The 23,584-nt window shown below is 41.6% G+C and overlaps 1 protein-coding gene across 1 annotated transcript in view; it reads left to right on the forward strand.

Moving 5' to 3' along the window:
* The first annotated feature begins 1,057 nt into the window (after positions 1-1,057).
* Positions 1,058-23,584, forward strand: part of kynu (kynureninase) — a 213,464-nt gene continuing 190,937 nt past the window's right edge. Inside the window, exon 1 of the mRNA XM_072579727.1 lies at positions 1,058-1,178. The gene's annotated coding sequence lies outside the window, so the exon portion shown is untranslated. The remainder of the gene's footprint in view (positions 1,179-23,584) is intronic.

The raw sequence follows: 23,584 nt of genomic DNA on the forward strand, positions 1-23,584 counted from the left end.
GGGAAATGCTGAAAACACTCTTCGCTTTACAGTCTATTTTGTATTCTTTTATTTTTTTTCCCAAATATATTATGAAGATTATTTCAATCATCTGTCCATCTCCCATCAGCATTTGTCAGGAGCATAATTATTGCATCAGTAATTAAGCTTCATTGGAAAAAAGGTCACTTAGGCTTTCTCGCACACCAGCCAGGGGGCAGTTAGAACAGAATGGGATAAATTGTAGCTTAACACAGAAAGTATAAAACAAGTTGGCAGCGCGGTTTACATCTCTTCAAATTCTGATCTCCGATTCCTAATAATGATTTCACCACCATTTGTGGAAATCCTTTCAGTTGCTACGTGAATGAGAAGTCTTGCTGACCATTGAGCATAAACTCTGGACCAGTCTCTTGAATTGTCTGGCAATTTTTGCAGTTGCTTCAGGACACAATCTCTCTCTCCTCTGCTTAATAAAACAAAGAGCTGCTGATACTGAAAATCTGAAACAAAAGCAGAAATTTGGGGACCTCGGTTCAATTCCAGCCTTGGGTGACTGTCTGTATGGAGTTTGCATGTTCTCCAGTTCTCCAGAATCGTGTCTGGGTGGGTTTCCTCTGGGTACTGTGGTTTCCTCAACAGTCCAAAGATGGGCAGGTGAGGTGGGTTAACTATGTAAAGATGGGGCTAAGCCAACAGGGTGGGTTAGTGCAGACTCGATGGACCGAATAACCTTTATTTGCTCAATAAGTATTCTATGCTAGAGTAATTTGGCAGGTCTGACAGCATCTGTGGAGAGAAAGAAGAGCTAATATTTTGAGTCCTTTCTTCATAAACCCTTTCCATTTAAAACTCTTTGGGAGTATGCCAGTTTATTGACATGTGACATCCCATGTTCCTTTGTGTTTTGAATTGAAAGATCTAGTGACCTATGAAAATGCATGAACCTGGGGATTGATTGCACCATCGGATGTGTATGATTGACCATGTGAGGTCTGTTAATAAATTACAGAGCAGTCAAAAGTTCATGAGGACTTATTCAATACTTTACAAGTGTGGTAAATTGTTTTCTTTATCCCTCATGTTATAGCTGCTGACTTGTTCATGTAGTTGGAGTACAATTGAGTTGGGACTGACAACATCTTTCTCAATACGGAAAGCAGCAACAGGTTGAGGAAAAAAACCATTGAAACTAAAAGGTTAGTCTTCTTTTTTAATCGGAAGTACAACAATAAACCGTGGTTAAAGGGATTTCTGAGTTATGTGCTGCCTTCAGAATTAGCCAGCAGTTACATTTTGTAATTTAAAATTACTGAGACCTTGGACTTATGAGAACTTCAATAGAGTGAAGATGTTTTACAAGTGTGTGCTACTTTTGAATTGTCTGAAGAAAGGCCAAAAATGCAACAATGTCCTGTGTTGAGTTTATTATTGCCACATGAATTGCGGTTATGAACCTTTTGAATTTCAATGTTTTTTTTGGAGAGGTGAAGAATAAAATGGGTCATATTTTCAACCTACAGTCTTGCCTTCTAAAATCAAGAGGTTTCCAAAGTAATTGAATTTTTTTTGTCTATCCATTCCAGAGGGAAAACAGGGCTTCCACTATTGGCCCATATGGAAATCGCTCATTAAATATGTTTCTAACTGCATAGCTCTATGGAATTAGAACTTAATTCTGCCTTATTGAGATATATTGCCCATTCTTTAACTGCATTTTAAGTTGACCAGCTTTTTCTAGGAAACCTGATTTTGACAAATGGATGTCACCAGCTGGGTATGTGAAAATCTCAGCAACACTGGCAACATTAATGGAGAGTCAAACAAGAGTTAATGTTTCCAGTCTGATGTGATCTCTTTGGAGTGGATTTGTGAATTTGCTTTGGCAATTACTGTGACTTCTAATCTGCCTCAAAACCATGTTTCCTTTTACTTTGATAAAAGACAAAATTCTGGAGTCATAGCCAATGTTGTCCCATTGTTTAAGAAAGGCAACAGAGATAATCCTGGAAATTACAGGCCTGTGAGTCTCATGTCGGTGGTCGGGAAATTATTGGAAAAGATTCTCAAGAATAAGATGGATAAGCATTTAGAGGCAAATGGACATATTAGTGAAAGACAGTCTGGGTTTGTGTGGGGGAGATGGTGCCTCACGAGCTTGATTGAGTGTTTTGAGGAGGTAATGAAGATGATTGATGAGGGAAAAGCAGTTGATATTTTCTCCATGGACTTCAGTAAAGCTTTTGACAAGATCTCTCAGGGCAGACTGGTACAGAAAATGAAGTGACATGGTATTAGGGATGAGCTGGCAAGATGGATACAGAACTGACTTGGTCTTAAGAGACAGTGGATCCTCAGTGGAAAGATGTTTTTCAAAATGGAGGGTTGTGACTACTGGTGTTCCACTGTGATCAGTGCTGGGACCTCTGCTTGGGTCCACATAAATGATTTGGAAGAAAATATGGTTGATTAGAAATTAGAAAATCTAATTAGCAAGATTGCAGGCAATACAAAGATTGGTATTGTTGCAGATCATAAGGAGGATTGTCAGAGGGTATAGAGGAGATAGGTCAGTTGGAGGCATGAGCACAAAAATGGCAAATGGAGTTTAATCCAGATAAATGTGAGATTATGCATTTTGGATGGTCAAGTACAGGTGGAAATTATACAGTGAATCGCAGAACTCTTAGGAGCATTGATAAGCAAAGGGATCTGGATGTGCAAGCCCACAGATTAGTGAAGGTGGCAGCACAAGTAGATAAGGTAGTTTAAAAAAAAAGTTTATGCATGCTTGCCTTCATTGGAAGGGGCATTGAATATAAAGATAGACAAGTTATGCTGCAGCTTTCAGAACTTTAGTTAGGCCACACTTGGGATATTGTGCACAGTTCTGGTCACCACCCTATCTGAAGGATGTGGATGGTTTGGAGAGGGTACAAAAAAGATTTACCAGGATATTGCCTGGTATGGGGTATTTTAGTTATGAAGGCAGGTTGGCTGGACTGGTATTGTTTTCACTGGAATGCAGGAGATTGAGGGATGACCTGATAGAAGTTTATAAGGTTGTGAATGGCATGGATAGAGTAGGAAGTATGAGTTTTTTTTTCCCCAGGATAGAGAGGTCAATTACTAGGGGACACAGGTTCAATATATGAGGTGGGCGGGGGTTGGGGGGGAGGGTGTGGAGGAGAGTTTAAAAGAACTGTGCAAGGCAAGTTTTTCACACAAAAGGTGGTGAGGGCCTGGAATGGGCTGTAGGAGGAAGTGGTGAAAGCAGACACAACAGCTGTGTTCAAGAAGCAGCCGAATGAATACAGGAATAGGAATGGAAAAGAAGAATATGAATCCTATGAGTGATGACAGTTTTAGTATGGAAGGACAAAATGTGTTAGCACTGGATTGGAGGGATGAATGGCCTATCCTGTGCTGTATTATTCTTTCTTTGTTCTTTATCTGAACTAAAAGTAGAAAATTGTGGATAAACTCAGCAGGTCTGGCAGCATCTATGGAAAGATGAAGAGAGTTAACATTTCAAAACAATAATGACTCTTCTTCAGACTTCTGGTGCTACATTTTCCATTTGCATTTCTGATCAATCTTAATTTCAGTGTTTCTTTACAATCAACTTTTGCCCAGTTTTTGTTTCTCATTTTTCTTAAATTGCTACTCAAAGCTATTCATACTACAAGTGATTGACAAAGTTCATGCACACAGAGGACAGTGGTAAGCCATCTTGTTGAACAGCTGTAGTCCAGGAGGTGAAGGTACTTCTTCAGATTTGTTAGGTTGAAGGTTTTAGGATTTTGACCCAACAGTGATAAAGAAACAGTGGCTTTGATCAAAGTCAGAATTGTGTGTGATAAGTGCAGGTGAGAAAAAGATACAATGGCTGCACTCTTATCTCACTTGTTTGACCATAGCAAGTGTTTTTATTTAAAATGACTATGCTTACCAAATCATTGTTGTCGTAAAAGAAACAAATAAATTGACACGTACTTTTGTACATTTTTCAAAGAAAAGAGAGTGATATTTATTGCACTAAACACCTCATCTCAGTAAAAGTAATAAAGGTGCTTCAACTCTCTCTCACACATGTATTCAAGGCTGCATATACAAATGCACACAGGACTAAATTATAAAGGTAGATGAAGTGCTTTCGATGTTAAATAGAAGTCACTGGCATAGGGAATTTGTAGATTGGTAACTTGCATAGCTTCAGGCTGAGCTTAATGGTCTTTTTGGAGGTCTTTGTGCATGAATCACAAAAAGCTAACATTCAAATTCAGCAGGTAATTAGGATAGCAAATGAAATGTTGACCTCCATTCAAAGAGAACTATGTAAAATTTCACAAGCCACAAGAAATACAGTGAAAAGATGTAGTGGCTTTGGAAGGAGACTTGTGATGGTTCATGAGGTTTAGGAGATTGGTAGGAGTCCTTATTGAAGGTGCTTAACCAGGTAGATGCAGAGAATTTGTTTCCCCTTTGTGGGAGTATCTAGGATAAGAGTGCACAGTCTCAGAGCAAGGGATTGCTCATCGAAGACAGTGAAGATAGTGACTTCTTTTCTCTTAGATTGCAGTGCATCTGTGGAATGCTTTGTTGTAGAGGGTTGTTACTTAAATTTGAGGCTGAGGGAAACATATTTCTAATTATTAAGGGAATAAAGAATAATGGGGATAAGCATGAAAGTGAATTTGAAGGTCATCAGATTAGCCATGATTCTATTGAATGGAGGAGCAGATTTGAGAGGCTGAATGACCTACATCTGCTTCTATAACTTATGGTCCTATGGCATGGAGAATGATTTAAAGACATTGGTACATCTGTTCTTCTGGGAATACTAACTGGTCGATTGATTTTTAAAATACTTTTCATAGCATGATACTGATCAAACAACAGGCAGCACCAAGCTTGGATAATGGACGGACAGAGAGAGAAAGGGAATCCACTCAGCAAAGTCCTTCATATGCATCTTTTCTCCTTTTCTATTCTTGTTGCCTTGTGCAAAAATATTTTCTGAAATGTCAAAAGAGGGTAAATTGGCTGATCATATGATTCCTTCCCAGCAATCAACAAAAGACTCAACTATGCTCATGGCAAGTTGATTTCAGGACCGTGGTTTATGAATGTATAATTTATAGCTGTGCCCTTGCTCTTCCAGGTAAATATCCATTGTATGAAGTTGTTGAATTGATAGGTTATTCCATACACAGTTAAATTGCCTAGGTAGTTTCAGAACGGATCAGAAAATGGGGAAATTTGCCATCCTTTTCAGGTGATTCTCTTTGGTAGGTTCTTATGGACAGTCTGACCTCATTCCAAGTTTTATGGTTTCTTTTGGTACATAATGGAAGTGTGGGCCTCATTGGCTCCGTCCATGTTTGTTGCCCATCCTAATTCTTCTGCAGTGGATGGTGGTGAGCTGCCTTCGTACACAACTGCAGTCCTTGTATTATAGAAGCATCCATAGTGCTGTTAGAAAGTGAAACCCACGATTTTTAAGAAGTAACAATGGAGGATCAGTGATAAAATTCCAGGTCAGAATGGTGCATGACTTGGGAGGGAACTTGCAGGTGGTGGAGTTCCCATGCATTTGGTGCCCTTGTCCTTTCAATGAAGTGAATGAAATCAATAGAAAGATACAGAATCTGTTTCGGTAAAGTTGAGGAATCGCAAATGAAAAAATGGTAGTTGTGTACAGGACTCCCAGCTGTAGTCAGGATGTGGGGAGGGAAATAAATCAGGGGTGGAAAAGCATGTAAAAATGGCATTATTATAATAATTGTGAAGGACTTCAATATTCACGTGCACTGGGAAAATCAGGTTGCTCGAGGAAAAGGAATTTGTAGAATGTCTCCAAGATGGCTTTTTGGAGTAAATTATGGTAGAGCCTACTAGGGAACAGGCAGTTCTAGATTTAGTGATGTGAAATGAGGTAGACTTGATTAGGACCTTAAGGTGAAGGAATCGCTATGGGGCAGTGGTCATAATATTGCAGAATTCACTCTGCAGTTTGAGAAGGAGATGCTGGATTTATCGACATTTTGGGCAAAAGCCCTTCATCAAGAAAATAGGCAGGAAGTCTCCAAGGTTGAGAGATAAATGGGGGGATGGAGAGATGGGCGGGGGGGGGGGGGGGAGGTGCTTGGGAGAAGGTAGCATAGATTACAATAGGTGAATGGGGGTGAAGATGGAGGTGATAGGTCAGAGGGGAGGGTGGAGCGGATAGGTGGGAAGGGGGATTGCCAGGTACTTCAGGTCATGAGGACAGTGCTGAGCTGGACAGTTGGAACTGAGGTAAGGTGGGGGGAGGGGAAATGAGGAAACTGGTGAAATCCACATTGATGCCCTGGGGTTGAAGTGTTCCGAGGCGGAAGATGAGGTGTTCCTCCTCCAGGCATCGGGTGGTGAGGGAGTGGTGGTGGAGGAGGCCCAGGACCTGCATGTCCTCGGCAGAGTGGGAGGGGGAGTTGAAATGTTGGGCCATGGGGTGGTGGGGTTGATTGGTGCAGATGTCTCGGAGATGTTCCCTGAAGCGCTCTGCTAGGAGCGTCCAGTCTCCCCAGTGTGGAGGAGACTGCATCGGGAGAAACGGATACAATAAGTGACATTGGTGGATGTGCAGGTAAAACTTTGATGGATGTGGAAGGCTCCTTTGGGGCCTTGGATGGTGGTGAGGGAGGAGGTGTGAGCACAGGTTTTGCAATTCCTGTGTTGACAGGGGAGAGTGCCAGGAAGGGGGGGTGTGGACCTGACCAGGGAGTCACGGAAGGAACAGTTTTTGCTGAAAGCCATGGAGGGAACGATGATTGGAAAGGGAGCCTAGCAGGAAAGATAGTGGAGCAGCAATGACAGGATGTTTTGGTGATAATTTGGGAGGCACAGCAGAAATTCATCTCAAGGAAGAAGCAACATACTAAAGTGAGGATAAGATAATTATGGCAGATGAGGAAAATCTGGGTTAGCATAAAAATGAACAAAAAAAGCACGCAATGTGGTGAAGAATAGTGGAAAGTGTCTGACCTGCTCTTATATCCACTGTATTTATATGGTGAGTGTAGTTGAGTTTCTAGACAATGGTAATCCCCAAGATGTTGATAGTGGGGGATTCAGTGATGGCGATGCTATTGAATGTCTAAGGATGATGCGTAGATTGTCTTTTATTGGACATGGTCGTTGCATGACATTTGTGTAGTGTGAAGATCACTTGCCACTTGACAGCCCAAGCCTGGATACTTTCTAGGTTTTGTTGCATTTGCACATGGACTACTTCAGTATCTGAGGAGCAATAAATGATGCTGAACAATGCACAATCATCAGTGAAAATCATACTGATAATGCAGTTGAAGATGGCCCAGAACACTACCCCGAGGATGTCCTGGAGCTGAGATGACTGACCTCCACAACCATCTTCTATGTGCCAGGTCTGACTCCAATCATGATTATGAACATGGTTGAATTGAAACTGTATTGGGCCATGATGGCAAAGCAACACAGTTCTCCAAACATTACATAGACTCTGTCACTGCAAATAAACCCCACCAGTGTAGCATCTCACAAATCTACGTTAGATTATCTACCCCAGAGATAAGATTGTACAAAGTGAGCCACAGCTATGGCAGAATTTCTTCTTCATATCCATCTAGCTTGCCTTTACCTGTCACATTTCCAGACTACAGGTGTCACACTTCCTCTCTGAGGACCATTACAAAAGGAGCATTAATGAAAGAGAATGTGAGCTAGTCAGCTTCTGCTGACATCTCTGACTTTGGAGGAAGTCAAAGATTTGCAAGCAGTTGCAATTGATAGAGAAATAATTAGCTTACTTTTGGCTTCAGGACCTAACTGGCAGTAATTAAATTTGAGATGTACCTATCTATATCCATTGGACCTTGTGCCCTTAAAGAGACAGGCTAAATATAATTGAGCCTTTGTACAAAGGTAATGAGTATTGTATTACATGGTGTAAAGCTCCTGTCCTTTTTAGATATCCTCTAATTTAACTTGATCAATGAAGCAAAAGAATTGTTTCTTTTTTTTTAATCATACCCTTTCCAATAATGATAGTCCGATGTATATACCAGTAGCAGCAACAGAAAAGCAGTATTCTTGCAAGTCCCATCAAACAAGTGCCAGGCAATATCTATGTCCAAAAAGAAAGAATCCAACCATTGTCTCTGTTGATCCCTGGTATTACCATTGCTGAGTCTCCTACTATCAACATCTTGGCGGTTAATCGTTGACTGGAAACTGAACTGGACCACTGATATTAATACTCTGTCTACAACAACAGGTCAGAGGCTTGGAATTCTGAAGTAAGAAGCTCACCTTTTGATCTACATTTCATCTAATGTTTTTTTATTCTGGTGCACGGCAGTGCTTTGTTAACATTTTTAACTTTTGGGATGACTCGGGGAGTAGCAAGGTTTGATTTCTCATATGATACCACAATAAAATGTGACATTTATTTTCTATGTGACACTATGTACCTACACCCCATGGGCTGCAGCAGTTCAAGAAGGCAGCTCACCACCAGCGTCTCCAGAGACAATGAATATTGGCCTACCCAGCACCTGGCAAATCTCATGAATGAAAAGAATGAGTGTCACGCCTCACTGGTGTATGGTACTGGAAATGCATGGTAGCCTGATTAACAAGGTTAAATCACGTGGAAATACAGAGATAAATAGTCAGTGGGATACAAAATTGGCTCAAAGGTAGAAGACACAGAGTAGTGATGGAGGATTGCTTTTTGGACTGGAGGCCTGTGACCAGTGGTGTCCCTCAAGGAGTGGTCCTGGGTCCACTGATTTTTATCATTAACATAAATTATTTGGATGTGAATATAGAGCTTTGGTTAGTAAGTTTGCAGATGATACCAAAATTGGTGGTGTAGTGGACAGCGAAGAAGGTTACTTCAGAGTACAATGGGACCTTGATCAGATGGGTCAATGACAGACGGAGTTTAAATTAAATGTATGTGTGGTGCTGCATTTTGGTAAGGCAAATCAGGGCAGACTTTTCAGTTAATGGTAAGATTCTGGGGAGTGTGAATGAACAAAAAGGTCTTAGAGTGCAGGTTCATAGTTGCTTGAATGTGGAGTCACAGGTAGATAGGGTATGCTTACTTTTATTTAGTACACTTAGCCTTTATTAGTGAATGCATTGAGTATAGGAATTGAGATCATGCTATGGCTGCACATGACTTTGGTTAGACCACTTTTGGAAGACTGTGTGCAATTCTTATCTCTCTGCTATGGGAAAGATGTTGTGAAACTTGAAAGGGTTCACAAAAGATTTGTAAGGATGTATCAGGGTTAGAAAATTTGAGCTGTGGGCAGTGGCTTATTTTCCCTGGAGCATCGGAGGATGAGGGGTGACCTTACAGAAGTTTATAAAATCATGAGACCCATATAGAGGGTAAATAGTTAAGGTCTTTTTGCCAGGGTAGGGGAGTCTAAAAATAGAGATTGTTTAAAAGTAGACATTTATTTAAGATGAGAGAGGAAAGATTTAAAAGGGACATAAGGAGCAACTTTTTCATGCAGAGGATATTGCGTGTATGGAATGAGCTGCCAGAGAAAGTGATGGAGACTGGTACAATTACAACATTTAAAAGGCATCTGGATAGGTATATGAATAGGAAGTGTTTAGAGGGATATGGGCCAAATACTGGCAAATGAGACTAGATTAATTTAGGAGATGTGGTCAGCATGGACAAATTGGATTGGAGGGTCTGTTTCCGTGCTGTATGATCTATGATTCTATGGCCCTAAATCAAGTTCTGCTATTCCTGAAATTGCCACAAAAGTTAAAAATGTTATCAAAATATGCAAAGTCCCCAACTTACCTGTTGGAGAAATCCTGGTTAACAGAACACACAAACTAAGTTCTGTACTCAATGAGAATGACCTTTTTTTGGCAAATAAATGGATTCTAGCCACAGATACACAATAAATTCTGACTGGTTCAACTTTAACCCCTCTAAAATTGCCAAACACCCTCACAGAAAAACAAAAAGAGTAGGAGAAAATAAATATTGCAGAAACCGAGGAATGTTTAATCCACCAGTCCTCGGGATTCAAAGAATGTTCTTTTATGTTTCACATGTCCTTCAGTTCAATGATCTTTTCATTCAGGTTCTCTTCTTCACATGAGGCACAGACTGACTAACTTGTGTACTTTAAAACCTCTCATACTCTGGTGAAAAGATGGTGATAGATACCCAATCTATCCTTTTGGCAATCTGAAAACTTCTGGCAGTATTTTTCACACTCACACTCTGCTTTCCAGGAGCCATTCAGATCATTGTTGTCAGGGTCATGGCCTTGGCACCCACAACTCCACACTAATCCACAAACCAATCAGCAAAGTGTCACCAGGTGAATCGCACCTAATGCACCAACTCCCAGAGTCAGGCTGTCTCCTCACACATGGTCCCTTTCTGCTTGCAAAGTAGCAGAGCAAACATGACATAAAATGAGTTTCAATAAAATTAATTCCTTCCTTGGTCTTCTATTGTAAAACAATTTCCTACATCAATCCATAGTCAAATATACAGTCAAACGAGATATGGAGCAGAAGCTTAGATGGCCTAAACAGCTGGGGCTATGGTGAGATGTGCAGCAAACTTGGGAGTGAACTCCAACAAAACCAATCTCGACACTGAGATCATTTTTATGCTTTCCAAAAGCACGATGGTGAGATTCTCATGAGGTACTGATGAGTTGTCAAGCAACGTTGACTGTTACTGATAACAGCCCAACTTGCCAAATTCGTATACACATTTTGATCTTACCAAATTCTCCAAAAAAGCTTGACATCAGGAAATTTCAAAAAGGAAATCAAACAAGACACTTAGCGATGCAGATTACAATAGACAATAGACAATAGGTGCAGGAGTAGGCCATTCTGCCCTTCGAGCCTGCACCACCATTCAATATGATCATAGCTGATCATCCTTAATCAGTATCCTGTTCCTGCCTTATCTCCATAACCCTTGATTCCACAATCCTTGAGAGCTCTATCCAACACTTTCTTAAAAGAATCCAGAGACTGGGCCTCCACTGACCTCTGGGGCAGAGCATTCTACACAGTCATCACTCTCTGGGTGAAGAAGTTTCTCCTCATCTCTGCCCTAAATGGTCTACCCCGTATTTTTAAGCTGTGTCCTCTGGTTCGGCACTCACCCATCGGCGGAAACATGTTTCCTGCCTCCAGAGTGTCCAATCCTTTAATAATCTTGTATGTCTCAATCAGATTCTCTCTCAGTCTTTTAAACTCAAGAGTATACAAGCCCAGTCGCTCCAGTCTTTCAGTGTAAGGTAATCCCGCCATTCCAGGAAGTGACCTCGTGAACCTACGCTGCACTCCCTCAATAGCCAGAATGTCTTTCCTCAAATTTGGAGACCAGAACTGCACACAATACTCCAGGTGTGGTCTCACCAGGGCCCTGTACAGCTGCAGAAGAACCTCTTTGCTTCTATACTCAATCCCTCTTGTTATGAAGGCCAGCATGCTATTAGCCTTCTTCATTACCTGCTGTACCTGCATGCTTACCTTTATTGACTGGTGTACAAGAACACCCAGATCTCTCTGTACTGCCCCTTTACGAAATTGATTCCATTTAGGTCGTAATCTGCCTTCCTGTTCTTGCCACCAAAGTGGATAACCATACATTTATCCACATTAAACTGCATCTGCCATGCATCTGACCACTCACCTAACCTGTCCAGGTCACCCTGTAATCTCCTAACATCCTCCTCACATTTCACCCTCCCACCCAGCTCAGTTTCATCAGCAAATTTGCTAATGTTATTCCTAATACCATCTTCTATATCATTAATATATATTGTAAAAAGCTGCGGTCCCAGTACTGATCCCTGCGGTACCCCACTGGTCACTGCCTGCCATTCCGAAATGGAGCCATTTATCACTACTCTTTGTTTCCTGTCAGCCAATCAACTTTCAATCCAAGTTAGTACTTTGCCCCCAATACTATGCGCCCTAATTTTGCTCACTAACCTCCTATGTGGGACTTTACCAAAAGCTTTCTGAAAGTCCAGGTACACTCCATCTACTGGATCTCCCTCGTCCATCTTCAGAGTTACATCCTCAAAAAATTCCAGAAGACTAGTCAAGCATTATTTCCCCTTCATAAGTCCATGCTGACTCTGACCTATCCTGTTACTGCTATCCAGATGTGTCATAATTTCATCCTTTATAATAGACTCCAGCATCTTTCCCACCAGTGAGGTCAGACTAACTGATCTATAACTGCTTTCTCTCTCGCTCCTTTCTTAAAAAGTGATACAACATTAGCCACCCTCCAATCCACAGGAACTGATCCCGAATCTATCGAACTCTGGAAAATAATCACCAATGCATCCACGGTTTCTCGAGCCAACTCCTTCAGTAACCTGGGATGTAGACCATCAGGCCCTGGGGACTTATCAACCTTCAGACCCAACAGTCTCTCCAACACCAATTCCTGGCAAATATAAATTCCCTTCAGTTCAGGTCCTTCAGTCACTGTTACCTCAAGGAGATTTCTTTTGTCTTCCCCAGTGAACACAGATCTGAAGTACCAATTCAATTCTTCTGCCATTTCTTTGTTCCCTGTAATATATTCCCCTGTTTCTGTCTTCAAGGGCCCAATTTTAGTCTTAACCATTTTTTTTTGCCTTTCACATACCTAAAAAAGCTTTTACTATCCTCCTTTATATTTTTGGCCAGTTTACTTTTGTATCTCATTTTTTCTCTGCGTATTTCCTTCTTAGTAATCCTCTGTTCTTTAAAAGCTTCCCAGTCCTCCATTTTCCCACTTAACTTTGCCATGTTATACTTTTGGTTTTTTAACTTTATGTGTTTCTTAACTTCCCTTATCAGCCACGGCCACCCATGCCTCCTCCTGGGACCTTTCTTCCTTTTCGGAATGAACTAATCCTGCATCTTCTGCATTATACACAGAAATATCTGCCATTGTACCTTCACTGTCATCCCTGCTAAGGTATTGCACCATTGAACTTTGGCCAGCTCCTCCCTCATTGCTCCATAGTTCCCTTTATTCAACAGAAATATTGTCACTTCCGATTGTACCCTCTCCCTCTCAAATTGCAGATTGAAGCTTATTGTATTATGGTCACTACTTCCCAATGGCTCCTTCACTTCAAAGTCTCTGATCAATTCTGGTTCATTGCACAATACCAGATCCAGAATTGCCTTCTCCCTGGTCGGCTCCAGCACCAGCTATTCTAAGAATTCATCTCGGAGGCAGTCCACAAAGTCTCTTTCTTGAGGTCCAAGACCATCCTGATTCTCCCAGTCTACCTGCATGTTGAAATCCCCCATAACAACTGTAATAACATCTTTGCGACAGGCCAATTTCAGCTCCTGATTCAACTCACATCCAACATCCAGACTACTGTTTGGGGCCTGTAGATAACTCCCAAGAGGGTCTTTTTACCCTCAGAATTTCTCAGCTCTAACCACACTGACTCTTCATCCCCTGATTCTAGGTCCCCCTGCGCAAGGGACTGAATATCATCCCTGACCAACATGGCCACCCCAACCCCTCTGCCCATCAGTCTGTCCTTACTCCTGTATCCACCTTGTAGCCTTGAATATTCATTTCCCAGGCTTGTCCACTTGAAGCCACGTCTCAGTTATCCCCAAAGTATCGTATCTGCCAATTTCCAAAAGAGCCTCAAGCTCATCCATCTTATTTTTAATGCTTCGTGCATTCATATATAGTATTTTTACTTTGTTACTGCCCTCACCCTTCCCATCAACTCCTATTTCACTCAACCTTACGGCATGATCCCTTTTTGAGTTTTCTGCTGCATTGATACAGTTGTCCTTCTTGACTTCCCTTTTTCTAACTTTCCCTTCAATTTCCTTCTTAAATATCCAGTTTGTCCCCTCCCCCCTTGTTTCAAATGTCTTCCATGTTGAAAACAGGGCACAAACAGCTTGCAGTAACATCTCTGTGAGCATCCGTCAAATGCACCCCTCCTCCACAGGTGATGGCAATTGACATGTGCCAACCTCTGAGACCCCTCATGGCACATCTCTGAAATGCTATTGGACCTTGCTGCACTGACAACTGTCGCTGTCGTATTGCAGCAAAGACATTGTGAGCTCAGAGACACACACCAAGCTCATGGACTGCAGCAGCTTGTATCTCTGGACTCTGCTCTCGCTGTCAGAGTGCTTACTCGCTTTGAGCCTATCTGAATACTCATAGCATCCCAGCTTGCATTGCTCTGCCTTGCCTTCAGACACTTTTCCCCTCAGCCAGTGAAATGATATCACTCACAATATCACAATCAATCCCTTTGCTCAGGGATTCCAGATGCAGTAAGACAAGGGCAGCCTCTGATACTAGTCCAAGCCCTGCTTTGGGATGGCTCAAGTCAGAAGCTTTTCTGCATAAGGGGTGAGGAGCCAAATGACAAGCAGTAATCACCATTCTTGATTCTATTTACCCTATTATGGGCTGAATTCCTTCTGCAATGGGAAAGAGGAAGGTATTATAGGAGATAAAAGTGCATGGCACAGCTAATGTGTTTGGTGCAGGTGAAGAAGTGCCCTGCTTATGTGAGTAGGCAGCGCAGAGGGTATGTATGGTTAGTGATGTTATAGGTTGTATGGGTGACAAATGTGAGGAAGATGTTACAAGTAACAATGAGAGCAGTGGGATGTAAACCGAGGTGGATACAGGAGTGAAAATAGTGTGAGTTTGTGTAATCAAAGAGAAAGTTGTAAAATTTACCATGGCAGAGTGGAGAAGGTCATCAGCCTTCTTATATTTCTGTACAATCTCCAGGTGGCTGAGAATGTCTATCTTGGCTGTAAACCTCGGAATAGCTGGCAGAGAGTCTGGTATTGTGGCCTCCACTGATGGTTCTTGGGGAGGTCAAAGTATGATCTCTTCACAATCCCATCTATCAGGACCTCCAGAATAATGCTGTAAAGTGAGGTACTGATTTTTCCTGATAGGCCCGTTCACTAGAAATGTCAGGAAATGCACCTCCGGACTGACAGTGTTTATCCAGGTACACTGTGGGATTTTAAATGTAGCATGGTTGCAAGAGATGCTGATGAATTCTGGGATATTTTGGGAGCTGTTTTGGGATTACCTCATAATTTGGTCACATAGAATGAGATAACTCATGAAGTCTCACATTGCCTCTGAAAACTCAACACAACTTGCATTTAGCCAAAAAATATAAGATTCAGCCAATCGTCGTTATTATAGCAACTCTGGAGATGAATCATCTCATCATCTTAATCATCCTAATCATCCATCTTCTTCCTGTAATTCAGAGTGAACTGTTACTGTATGTGTCGTTATAGAATATATTTTGCTTTCTGCTGACTCCACATCAAGGAATTAAAAGGTTTTTTTTTAAATTCGCCTAAAACACTGCTGACCCTTAATATAAATGATTGGTGCTGCTAAGCATTTTGCTCACTGTTCATAATTAAACCACAGTGTGTCTTGCTTTAAAATTAGTTTAGTCATTAAATTATTTTATGATGGATCAATAGTTTCCTCTGAAGGAAAATAAATTCTTCATTAGGGCACGCAGCCAAAGGTGACCTGATCATAATCACTCATGGGCAGAGATGTCACAGTTTTTGACATTGATATGTGAACTCTCCAGAATATCGCAACCTGAGTAGGTTGCCAGTTCTTGAAATGGCAAAAGTGATAGAAAAAGCTAATCTCATTTCCCCCTAATGAGAGCCATCGCCACCATTAATGGATCATATGTGCACTTCTAATGTCAAAAAATAACTCAGACTGATTAGAATCTTAGGGATGGATATACAGAATTTCAGCATCACATTATTGTTCAAAATTTGGCCAGGACTTTTTCTTAAATCTTTCTCCTAAACTAATGATTTTGATTTCACAGTCAAATGCCTACACACCTGTCAACAGCAATAACAGCCCCTAATCTTTTGATGCCAACGAGCTATAATGCCATCCCCTCTCCACTTTGACCTCTCTATCTCTTTTACCTGATTAAACCATTTTTAATTGTGGAACTGTCTGCTTTTGGTTTCATTTTTACCTTTACAACCAAAGCCAGCGTTACACCAAAAGCTGTAATTCCTGTACTTCTCCATCCCCTTCCTCATTTATCTGCTGCTTCTTGATGGCATAATCTGAATACATCGACTAAAATTTCACCATAAACTTTGTCTCTTTCAATCAAAGCACTGTCCCTGTGTTGTCAAGATGTTTGTCTGGCATCAGTGTTAGATGAGGCATCATTTCTTCCTGTTGAACACTGGGAAGACAGAAGCTATCACTTTTAACTTTTATCACAATCATTGTGCACAATTACTTGACCCTAGTTAACCTCTCAGTTTGAATCGAGTTGTACACAACCACAGTACTCCATTTTATATTGAATCAAGCTTGCAACGCTGTACTCTCTACATTATAAAGACTGCCATCTTCCATTTCCATAACATTGCAAAACTATGATCTTGTCTTGGTTCAGTTATTGAAACACTCATCCATACTTGCAATTTTTGAGAAGATTGATAGCTCAGGTTGAGGTTCAGGTTGTAAGTTTGCTTGCTGAGCTGATAAGTTTGTTTTCGGATGTTATGTCACCATGTTAGGCAACATCATCAGTGAGCCTCCAGTGAAGCACTGTCCCACTTTCTATTTATGTGTCTTGGTCTCTTAAGGTGGGTAATATCTTTTTCTCAGAGGTTGGTAAATGGGGTCCAAATTGATCTGTTTACTGATGGAGTTCTGGTTTGAATGTCAGGCCTCTAGGAATTCCCATGCATGTCTGTGTTTAGCCTGTCCTAGGATGGATGTGTTGTCCCAGTCAAATGTCTACATCAGATAGACAGGCAGAAAACTAGCATGATCCACTTTCACTAGTATCCGTACATGCAGACGAAGAAGGACACCATGTTGTCTACCAGGAGACTCTCAAAATCTGTGATGATAAGGCATGTCATTGCAGATACTGTAAGATTTAGATAAAGGATTATATTTTGTACGATTTGCTACCAGGGATTCCCGAAATATACCTATTCCGTAATATCCTTGACCAGAAACTGAACTGAGTCAGCTACATAAATATTGACTAGGTAAAAACAATGACTGCAGATGCTGGAAACCAGATTCTAGATTAGTGGTGCTGGAAGAGCACAGCAGTTCAGGCATCATCCGAGGAGCAGTAAAATCGATGGTTCGGGCAAAAGCCCTTCATCACGAATAAAGGCAGAGAGCCTGAAGCATGGAGAGATAAGCTAGAGGAGGGTGGGGGTGGGGAGAAAGTAGCATAGAGTACAATAGGTGAGTGGGGGAGGGGATGAAGGTGATAGGTCAGGGGCGGGGAGATGGTGGAATGGTTAGGTGGAAAAGAAGATAGGCAGGTAGGACAAGTCATGGGGTCAGTGCTGAGCTGGAAGTTTGGAACTAGGGTGAGGTGGGGGAAGAGGAAATGAGGAAACTGTTGAAGTCCACATTGATGCCCTGGGGTTGAAGTGTTCCGAGGCGGAAGATGAGGCGTCCTTCCTCCAGGCGTCAGGTGGTGAGGAAGCGGCGGTGAAGGAGGCCCAGGACCTCCATGTCCTCGGCAGAGCGGGAGGGGGACTTGAAACGTTGGGCCACAGGGTGGTGTGATTGATTGGTGCAGGTGTCCTGGACATGTTCCCTAAAGCGCTCTGCTAGGAGGCGTCCGGTCTCCCCAATGTAGAGGAGACTGCATCGGGAGCAACGGATACAATAAATGATATTAGTGGATGTGCAAGGCTCCTTTAGGGCCTTGGATGGAAGTGAGGGCGCAGGTTTTGCAGTTCCTGCGGTGGCAGGGGAAGGTGCCAGGATGGGTAGACCTGACCAGGTAGTCACAGAGGGAACGGTCATGGGCACACGTATGGGCGACAGCTATGCCTGTCTCTTTATTGGCTACATAGAACAGTCGATCTTCCGTAATTACACTGGCACCACTCCCCACCTCTTCCTCCGCTACATTGATGACTGCATTGGCGCCACCTCCTGCTCCCGTAAGGAGGTTAAGCAGTTCATCAACTTCACCAACACATTCCACCCTGACCTTAAATTTACCTGGACCATCTCTGACACCTCCCACCCCTTCCTGGACCTCTACACAGTCCCATTTTTGGACTTTGGGAGGAAACCGGAGCACCCCGAGGAAACCCATGCAGGCATGGGGAGAATGTGCAAACTCCACACAGACAGTCGCCTGAGGTGGGAATTGAACCCGGGTCTCTGGTGCCATGAGGCAGCAGTGCTGGCCATTGTGCCACCGTGCCGCCCACTTTCTGAGAGCATTGTGGGTGTACCCATTCCCTACAAGCTACAAGAAAAAAGCTCACGACTACCTCCTTGAAGTGTGCATGGGCAATAAATGCCGAAAGCAGTGATGCCTACAACCTTGAATTAAAAATACATTTTTCAGAAATATTATTGTTGAAGAGATCAAAAGTAATTGAAATAACTATATTTTGACCATTTACACGAAGCTCAAATGGCGCGGACTGAATTCTTGGAGTCCCATAAAATTGAAAACAGAGGAAGAAGGGATGTAAAAATAATGAGGCTGACCATTGTTTTTGACTGTTTTTCCTGTCCCCCTGTTATATTATTGATCATACTCTCAGGGATGATTACCTGTATGTTACTTTACTTAACAAAGTAAAACACATTGCAATACATGAAGCAGATGTTACAGTAAACAAATAGATTTCAATGTATGCAGTTTGCACACCTACAGCAGACAACTGCCAGACAGACTCACTGCATTATATTCCTGATGAAAGGCTTTTGCCTGAAACACCAGTTTTCCTGCTTCTCAGATGCTACCTGACCTGCTGTGCTTTCCCAGCACCATTCTAATTTTGACTCTAATCTCTAGCATTGCAGTACCCACTTCTGCCTCACAGCATTATATACACATAGCACAAGAAGTTCACATTAAAGTGAGCTCTCTTCAATGTCGGGCAAACATCTAACATTGCAAAGATCAGCCAATGCAGGGCATGACATCGAAGCCCATCCCCATGAGTTGAGCAGGCAATCAGACTCATTAAGAGCTCTGACAAAGGGTCAAATTTTAACTCTGCTTTCTCTCACAAATGCTGCCAGATCTGCTGAGATTTTCCAGCTATTTCTGTTTTGAGACTCATTGCATGTGAATACCATTACCCTGTATGTTGCTCTCCAAGTCACAGACCAGACTGTGTCCCTCGGCCTTGGTAAGCATAAGAGGTTGACTAGGATTTTTTCAAGCACATCTATTTCTTGAATGAGTCTGCAGAACTGAACTGCCTGAAGGCAGTTTTCCTGCTTGACCTATAGACTCTCATAGCCTGCCTGAGATGAAGTATAATTAAAAGAAGGATTCTTGCACCATTGATGACATGTCTACTGTTTCGAATTTGCATTTAATTTGTTTTAGAGTTTTCCCAAGTGTAGTTGGCATGGGTTGAAGTGCCTGGAAACACACTGCCAATGTTTATAGTGAGCCAAGAGACACACCCTGCCTCAGAGAAAGTGGGTAAATAGATGGGCTCTTGTGACATGGTGGTGCCCTGCCCGCTTTCTCAATTTTGTATTTTTTCTTAAAAACATGGCTAAGACAGCACTTTGCTATGGAAGACCTGAAGCTGGATGCTGTTCCGAAGCCTCTGTTTGACCCTTATGCTTAGGGAGTTTGCCTGACCACCTTAATTCTATAGTGGACCTTATCCCTATGTTGATCAAAGGAGGAGCTCAGTCAAAATTGCAACGGGTAACTCTTTATCTGTGGTCACTTTCGGAACCTGGAAACAGTCCTTCATCCTGTTTCATTTCTCAAAGGAAATGCTTTGCTCCAAAATCCTTTCTTAACCTCTTGTGCCAACTGGGTTTCAAAGTTTTCTGCTTGTGGAGGCTGTTCCACAAGTTTGCTCAGCCAGAACATGTGGTACTCCTGTGGACTTGGGCTTTGAATAAGATTTATTCTCATCTGGTTCTTGTTTTGTGGTGATGGCTGCCACATTTGATTTGGTAATGATGAAAACACAATTACAGGCCAATGCATTACAGAGAATTTCGCTACGTGAGATCATTGTATGCACCAATGAAGCATGATATACTTTACAAGTGGAAAATATAATCCAGTGTGAATGTAATATCATTAAGAATTATGATTTAAAATGCCTGAAAATAACTAATTTGGATATGGTAATAAAATCTCAGTAAAAATCAAGGAAAGGTTCTTGTGTCATGTGCCCAGCTGAAATTACTGTAGGACACGGCAACCAGAACAAAATCTGGCCTGACAGATCATTTTTATTTTTATTCTAATTTAATGTGATGGCCTTTTATAGACACATAAGGCTGCAGATTTGGCTTTGACAATAAGAGCAAAGTTAATTACATGAAAGAAATAAAATTAAAAATAGAACAGACCAAGTTCTCGACATAGTTTGAAATATTTCAAAACACATGGCAAAACAAAATTCCATCTATTCCACAATACCATCATTTTTCAGTTGCTCAAAAACTTGCAAAGTTTCATTTCTTGTCAAATTAATCAGTTTGATTTAACTGCTTCTTCACAATTCCAATCCCATGTGAGGGTATTTTCGCTTGAATACTCACACAGCTGAGATATTAGATTTTCTCAGCTTCTAACCAAACATTCCTGATCTGGAGATTTTGTAAACTACACTCTTTCATTGAGGTCAACAATTTCCTTAAACTCCTCTCAAGAATTTTCTTTCTCTAGGTGAGATTATGTTGCTTCTGACTTTAGTAAAGCCTCCCTTGGACTTTCCAAAATCTTTCAAAGTGTTTTTTTTTCAGACTTGCTCATCCTAGACTCTACTGAAGCTAATTGTTTGATGTTTTCTCTTTCGAGTCGTAAACCTGACAGTATAAATACACATCCATTAACACTCCAGGGTGCACTAACTGGATTAAAGTTGTGGGCTGGAAAGACTGGCCCAGTTAATTTTAGACCAAAATAGACCAACACCCATATGTCACTGGCTTGAAATCCAAACTGTTTAGGAAAAGATATTTTGAAGGCTAGATGCCTTACATCACAATTCAAAATGTGCCTTCCTTGCACTGTAAAATGTCAGTTTAATTTTCAGAACCTTCTCGAAGTTCTACAAATTGGAGCAATTAGCTGAGGCTTCCAATAGTGGTAAATTTGCTCTAGATTCAGGGCCATAGCCTAATTCATTGATGGTGTCTTATTTGCTTTGTTTTTATTTTAACACAGCAAAATATTAGGAATAGGTAATGAATGCTGGCCTAGACAGTGACACCCTCATGCTGTGAATGAATAAAAAAGATTATGAGAACTTGATTGCATTCAGTGTGATTTGTACTGAAAATTATCTGATCTTTTGCTTTGATTTCAGTTAATTATAAGACCATAAGACATAGGAGCGGGAGTAAGGCCATACGGCCCATCATATCCACTCCGTCATTTAATCATGGCTGATGGGCATTTCAACTCCACTTACCCACATTCTCCCCGTAGCCCTTAATTCCTTGAAGACATTTAGCGTCACAGCCTCCACTGCACTCTCCGGCAATGAATTCCACAGGCCCACCACTCTCTGGCTGAAGAAATGTCTCCGCATTTCTGTTCTGAATTTACACCCTCTAATTCTAAGGCTGAGTCCACGGGTCCTAGTCTCCTCGCCTAACGGAAACAATTTCCTAGCATCCACCCTCTCCAAGCCATGTATTATCTTGTAAGTTTCTATTAGATTTCCCCTTAATCTTCTAAACTCCAATAAATACAATCCCAAGATCCTCAGCTGTTCCTCATATGTTAGACCTACCATTCCAGGGATCATCCGTGTGAATCTCCGCTGGACACGCTCCAGTGCCAGTATGTCCTTCCTGAGGTGTGGGGACCAAAACTGGACACAGTACTCCAAATGTGGCCTAACCAGAGCTTTATAAAGTCTCAGTAGCACAACAGTGCTTTTATATTCCAACCCTCTTAAGATAATTGACAACATTGCATTCGCTTTCTTAATCATGGACTCAACCTGCATGTTTACCTTTAGAGAATTCTCAACTAGCACTCCCAGATCCCTCTGTACTTTGGCTTTACGAATTTTGTCACCGTTTAGAAATTAGTCCATGCTTGTATTCTTTTTTCCAAAGTGCAGGACCTCGTATTTGCTCACATTGAATTCCATCAGCCATTTCCTGGACCACTCTTCCAAACTGTCTAGATCCTTCTGCAGCCTCCCCACTTCCTCAATACTACCTGCCTGTCCACCTAACTTTGTATCATCTGCAAACTTTGCTCGAATGCCCCCAGTCCCTTCATCCAGATCATTAATATATAATGTGAACAGCTGCAGCCCCAACACTGAACCCTGCAGGACACCGCTTGTCACCGGCTGCCATTCCGAAAAAGAACCTTTTATCCCAACTCTCTGCCTTCTGTCAGACAGCCAATCCTCAATCCATACCAGTAGCTTACCTCGAACACCATGGGCCCTCACCTTGCTCATCAGCCTCCCATGTGGCACCTTATCAAAGGCCTTTTGGAAGTCTAGGTAGATAACATCCACTGGGTTTCCCTGGTCTAACCTACTTGTCACCTCTTCAAGAACTCCAGCAGGTTTGTCAGGCATGACCTCCCCTTACTAAATCCATGTTGACTTGTTCTAATCAGACCCTGCTGTTCCAAGAATTTAGAAACCTCATCCTTAATGATGGATTCTAGAATTTTACCAACAACCGAGATTAGGCTAATTGGCCTATGATCTTCCATCTTTTGCCTTGATCCTTTCTTGAACGAGGGGGTTACAACAGTGATTTTCTAAACATCCGGGACTTTCCCTGACTCCAGTGACTTTTGAAAGATCTCAACCAACGTCTCTGCTATTTCCTCAGCCACCTCCCTCAGAACTCTAGGCTGCAGCCCATCAGGGCCAGGAGATTTATCAATTTTAAGACCTTTTAGCTACCAAAATTCTACCAAAGTAAAACACCACAATTTAATTGGAACTTCTAGCCCTTTTTCATAAAATCAAATTTGATGGTGGAAATTTTTAGAGTGAGCTAAATATTGATACCTTTATTGTGTGTACTTACTCTAAAATTTGACCTTGCAAAATTTCTGTGAAACATTAACAATCTTTGCTTCTACAGGGTTTTAGACTGCTTAGCTCTGAAAATTACCTTGGGACTACAGTGAAGATATTGCATGTATTTCTACTCAGTTGATGATTAAACAACTGAAAATGTGGTTTTTGAACTCTATGATGTAACTTAACAGAACTGAAGTTCCAGGTGTTGCAAGTTTATTGCACTTGCTGCACACTTGACTTGGCCATCCAGATCGGTTCAACCACATGAATCTTCACCTGGCATTACTCTTTTTTTGCCAAATGACATATTAATTTAGAATCATTTAGGATGACAGAGATACCCACATGCATCTTTAATTCTTTCTTTCTTGTCTCTCCATTCTTGCTTATCTAAACAAGTGAAAAGACTTCATAGATTTCTTCATGATCAAAACAGTGATTAAGGTGTTTTAGATTTTCCCTTCCCTTTTCAAATCTGTTCTGCTTT

Source organism: Chiloscyllium punctatum, chromosome 10, assembly GCF_047496795.1.
Source record: "Chiloscyllium punctatum isolate Juve2018m chromosome 10, sChiPun1.3, whole genome shotgun sequence".
Taxonomy (NCBI): domain Eukaryota; kingdom Metazoa; phylum Chordata; class Chondrichthyes; order Orectolobiformes; family Hemiscylliidae; genus Chiloscyllium; species Chiloscyllium punctatum.